We start from the raw sequence: 6000 nt of genomic DNA on the forward strand, positions 1-6000 counted from the left end.
GAGAAGCCGACCACGTGGTCGTTGTAGGGCATCATTTTCTCCTCCGGGATTCTCATGGCTTTGAAGGTCTTCCAGTATAATATGTCGACCGAGCTCCCTTGATCCACAAGGGTCTTCTTGATCGTAAAGTTATCGATATCGACCGATATCACCATGGGGTCGTCCTGGGTTGGGTCTATCCCCTTGAAATCTTCGTCTGTGAACGTGATTGGTGACATCCTTGGCCGGGCGGAGACGAGGTTTACTTGGTGAACGACGCGTAGGTGCTTCTTGCGTGCGCTGTTGGTACTGCCTCCGCCACTGAACCCTCCGGCTATGGTGTTAATCACCTCTCAGCCTCTGCGAGTGTCGGCTTGTGGGGGGTCGTCTCTTCGTCCCCGTCGGTCTCCCCGCCTGTCACCTTCTCGTGGGCCTGGGGGTTTGGTCTCTTCTTCTAGGCGTTTGCTCCTTGCATGGGGAGCGACGCGTCTCCCGGGTCCCACGCACAAAGCGCCTGAGGTGCCCGGCTTGAATGACTTCTTCGATTTTGTTCTTCAGGGCTTGGCACTCTTCGGTAGAGTGGCCGGTATTCTTATGGTACCGGCACCTTTTGCTACGGTCGGCGTTTTCTAGGCTCAAGGCCCTTCGGGGCGGTGGTATTAGCCTGAGAGGGAAGGGAATTTCATTGCTAGGTGGGGCGTGGAGACGATCGCTCCCAGCTTGTTGAGGGATGACCTGCCGAGGAGGATGTTGTAGGACGTGTTGGCGTTTATGACCAGATATCTGATCTTGAGGGTTTTACTGGCCCCTTCCAGGCCGAACGTTGTGTACAGCTCTATGTAACCCCTCGTCCCTACGCGTTCCCCCGAGAAGCCGACCACGTGGTCGTTGTAGGGCATCATTTTCTCCTCCGGGATTCTCATGGCTTTGAAGGTCTTCCAGTATAATATGTCGACCGAGCTCCCTTGATCCACAAGGGTCTTCTTGATCGTAAAGTTATCGATATCGACCGATATCACCATGGGGTCGTCCTGGGTTGGGTCTATCCCTTTGAAATCTTCGTCTGTGAACGTGATTGGTGACATCCTTGGCCGGGCGGAGACGAGGTTTACTTGGTGAACGACGCGTAGGTGCTTCTTGCGTGCGCTGTTGGTACTGCCTCCGCCACCGAACCCTCCGGCTATGGTGTTAATCACCTCTCAGCCTCTGCGAGTGTCGGCTTGTGGGGGGTCGTCTCTTCGTCCCCGTCGGTCTCCCCGCCTGTCACCTTCTCGTGGGCCTGGGGGTTTGGTCTCTTCTTCTAGGCGTTTGCTCCTTGCATGGGGAGCGACGCGTCTCCCGGGTCCCACGCACAAAGCGCCTGAGGTGCCCGGCTTGAATGACTTCTTCGATTTTGTTCTTCAGGGCTTGGCACTCTTCGGTAGAGTGGCCGGTATTCTTATGGTACCGGCACCTTTTGCTACGATCGGCGTTTTCTGGGCTCAAGGCCCTTCGGGGCGGTGGTATTAGCCTGAGAGGGAAGGGAATTTCATTGCTAGGTGGGGCGTGGAGACGATCGCTCCCAGCTTGTTGAGGGATGACCTGCCGAGGAGGATGTTGTAGGACGTGTTGGCGTTTATGACCAGATATCTGATCTTGAGGGTTTTACTGGCCCCTTCCAGGCCGAACGTTGTGTACAGCTCTATGTAACCCCTCGTCCCTACGCGTTCCCCCGAGAAGCCGACCACGTGGTCGTTGTAGGGCATCATTTTCTCCTCCGGGATTCTCATGGCTTTGAAGGTCTTCCAGTATAATATGTCGACCGAGCTCCCTTGATCCACAAGGGTCTTCTTGATCGTAAAGTTATCGATATCGACCGATATCACCATGGGGTCGTCCTGGGTTGGGTCTATCCCTTTGAAATCTTCGTCTGTGAACGTGATTGGTGACATCCTTGGCCGGGCGGAGACGAGGTTTACTTGGTGAACGACGCGTAGGTGCTTCTTGCGTGCGCTGTTGGTACTGCCTCCGCCACCGAACCCTCCGGCTATGGTGTTAATCACCTCTCAGCCTCTGCGAGTGTCGGCTTGTGGGGGGTCGTCTCTTCGTCCCCGTCGGTCTCCCCGCCTGTCACCTTCTCGTGGGCCTGGGGGTTTGGTCTCTTCTTCTAGGCGTTTGCTCCTTGCATGGGGAGCGACGCGTCTCCCGGGTCCCACGCACAAAGCGCCTGAGGTGCCCGGCTTGAATGACTTCTTCGATTTTGTTCTTCAGGGCTTGGCACTCTTCGGTAGAGTGGCCGGTATTCTTATGGTACCGGCACCTTTTGCTACGATCGGCGTTTTCTGGGCTCAAGGCCCTTCGGGGCGGTGGTATTAGCCTGAGAGGGAAGGGAATTTCATTGCTAGGTGGGGCGTGGAGACGATCGCTCCCAGCTTGTTGAGGGATGACCTGCCGAGGAGGATGTTGTAGGACGTGTTGGCGTTTATGACCAGATATCTGATCTTGAGGGTTTTACTGGCCCCTTCCAGGCCGAACGTTGTGTACAGCTCTATGTAACCCCTCGTCCCTACGCGTTCCCCCGAGAAGCCGACCACGTGGTCGTTGTAGGGCATCATTTTCTCCTCCGGGATTCTCATGGCTTTGAAGGTCTTCCAGTATAATATGTCGACCGAGCTCCCTTGATCCACAAGGGTCTTCTTGATCGTAAAGTTATCGATATCGACCGATATCACCATGGGGTCGTCCTGGGTTGGGTCTATCCCCTTGAAATCTTCGTCTGTAAACGTGATTGGTGGCATCCTTGGCCAGGCGGAGACGAGGTTTACTTGGTGAACGACGCGTAGGTGCTTCTTGCGTGCGCTGTTGGTATTGCCTCCGCCACCGAATCCTCCGGCTATGGTGTTAATCACCTCTCAGCCTCTGCGAGTGTCGGCTTGTGGGGGGTCGTCTCTTCGTCCCCGTCGGTCTCCCCGCCTGTCACCTTCTCGTGGGCCTGGGGGTTTGGTCTCTTCTTCTAGGCGTTTGCTCCTTGCATGGGGAGCGACGCGTCTCCCGAGTCCCACGCACAAAGCGTCTGAGGTGCCCGGCTTGAATGACTTCTTCGATTTTGTTCTTCAGGGCTTGGCACTCTTCGGTAGAGTGGCCGGTATTCTTATGGTACCGGCACCTTTTGCTACGGTCGGCGTTTTCTGGGCTCAAGGCCCTTCGGGGCGGTGGTATTAGCTCGGCGCTCAGGGCCTCTTGCAAAATTTTGGTCATTTCCGCGTTCAGAGGTGTGTAGCGGGAGAAGTGGGGTCCACGATTGTCCCTTTTCTGGTTCCGACCGGTTCGGGACCTTCCTTGTAGCTCCCTATCCTCTTCTTTTCTCCGCTTGCTTCGGCTCGGGGGTTGTTTCTGAATTCACGAAGTTCCTCCAGCTGCATGAATTTCGCCGCTCGGCGTCTAAGATCGTCGAGGTTGGTAGCCGGCTGCATACACAGACTATCGACAAATGGGTCGGGTCTGAGGGCGGTCAGCATGTGGTGCATCGCCACCTAAGGGTTGAGGTTGCGAATGCTCATAGTGGCCTTGCTGAACCGGTCAATGAACGTTCTGAGGGACTCTCTCTTCTCTTGACGAATGCCGACCAGTGATATGGATGTTAGGTGGTGGGGGCGGCTTGTTGCGAACTGGACGTCGAACTTCGCTATCAGGGTTTCGAAACAATCTATAGAGTGTGCTGGGAGCTTGGTGAACCAGCTCAGATCGCTGTCCTTTAGAGAGGTTGGGTAGACTCGGCAAAACACTGTGTCGTCTGTGGCGTACAGGCTCATGTGGGTCGTGTATGCATCCACGTGCTCATCTGGGTCGGTCGTCCCATCGTACCGATCCCTGTTGAAGCCTTTCCACTTGTCCGGTAGGGGGGTTTCCATGACACGGTCGGTGAAGGGATGGCGCCGGTCCGGACCCGCCGGAACGGTGGTGTTGATTGTCTTGCTGGGATGGGATTCTCCATCCATTTCCAGAGTGAAGTCGTTCTTGGTGTCTTTCTCGGCCTGGAGGCCGGCCCCGGTGGCGTGGGACCTGCCGGCCTGATTGGTCATGGCGAGGGACAGCACCCCCTCGACCAGCTTCTTCATCCGCTTGTTCTCTTCTTGGAGGCTTTTGATTTCCTCCTCGTTCTTCTTAGCGGCTTCCTCGTGCGCCTTCCTTATCTCTGCTAGTTCCCTCTGAAGGGCCATCATCATTGTTGTTTGATCTGCTTCGGTCATGCTTGCCATGTTGTGGGTTGATACCATCTACTGCTGTGGTCTCTGCTGGCTCTTCTCGGCCACACGGTGGGCGCCAATTGTTCTCGAACTAGGTTGGGGACTGGGAGAACTATTGTTTTCGGATGTGACTCGGTCGGTCGTGTCTCACTTCCTCCTTCGATCCTTCTCGCTGAACGACTCCTCAGGCTGGTGGGGTACCTGTAGATGGCATTCCAACGCTCAAGTCAGTGGGGTATCGTATTCGGCTGGTTAGAATACTGTAGATTATGACGTCCCTTCTTCCTTGGAATGCGTGATATTTATATTACCTTGATGGGCCCTTGCTATTGGGCCGGATTAGGGGGTTGTTTAGCGATTAAGGTTGGATTAGGTCGTTCCCTAACCGTGGGTTGACTTTTGCTAATTGGGTCAACGGTTTGACTTGAGCACCTTATGTCGGTCGGCCATATATGACACGTGGTCGACCTCATACCTTAAAGTATGGTCTTGACGCATGGGTTGACCGGGTTCAATAGACCGGTCGGCCATCCCGGTACAGTTTCTTTGCCATACATGATTTTTTATTTAGAGAATAAAAATAGAGAGGCTGTCATGGCACCAAGAGTCTTATTCTCTTATGTGTGTTATGTTATAGGAAATATATAGTGAGTTTCTCTCCCCAAATTACAATCTAATTAGGTAGGAATCCACTAATCATGGGATTATATCATTATTCAATATCGTACAATATTGCATACAATAATTACGTATAATTTGATAATTATTATTTCCTTAATAATATATAAGTTTGTGTGTAATACATTATAAACACACACCCGCTATCAATATGAAGTAGTGACACATAACAACTCTAAAAAAAAGGTATAGTTAATCACTATTTTTGAAGTATTATAGAAGTCGAACCAGAGACAACTTTTGAGGAATATTTTACCCAAAAAATGATGTTCCATAGGTAAAAAGGGTATAATGCCCATTAAATATTATGTTTAAATACAGTTGTAGAATATATATTACTGAAAGTATATAGAAAAAGAAAAATACCTAACACAGGTCTTGATATCACTATTTTCATTAGTTAAGCTCGTTATTGCATCAGCTGCTCTCCTTAGAAGATTAATGAGTGACTGAGAAAAATACCCATCTTATGCCTCTTTAAAGATTCTACTAGACAAGGCAAGCTCCAGCACCTACTATGAGGTTCTGATACTTTTGTTGTTTCAAGATAATAGTAAAACAAAAATAAAATCAGAATCCAAATGTTATATTATCTTAAAAAAATAATTAAAAAGTAAATAGCCTTTGTGGATGTATTGGCCTTCTATATTCAATAGAAAACTACATATATTAAAATTGACAATTCATTCTAGAAATTTATTGTGAGCTAAGAATGCAATTCATCATAGTTAAAACATCAGGAAATCAATAATAATCTACCATTCATTAGGTTAGAAATAAGTCATTTTTCCTTAGCACATAAACCCTAACTAATAGAACTAGAACAACTACATCTTTAAAGTATATAATTATATTTCAACCAACATATGACAAAAAAATATTAACCATTCTACCATTATCATCATTCTGTGCATCTGGCAGTTGAAAATGCCTCACCAGAGCAACAACACCACAGTCAAATACAGTATCCACTAGATCCTCTGATTAAGAAATATATACTAGTGTAGGGAGTTTCTCTCCCCAAATTACAATCTAATTAGGTAGGGATCCAGTAATAATGTGATTCTATCATTATTAAATTAATTACATATAATTGCGTACAATATACAATGACGTA

This window comes from Phaseolus vulgaris, chromosome 1, assembly GCF_051622355.1.
Source record: "Phaseolus vulgaris cultivar YP4 chromosome 1, ASM5162235v1, whole genome shotgun sequence".
NCBI classification, from domain to species: Eukaryota; Viridiplantae; Streptophyta; class Magnoliopsida; order Fabales; family Fabaceae; genus Phaseolus; species Phaseolus vulgaris.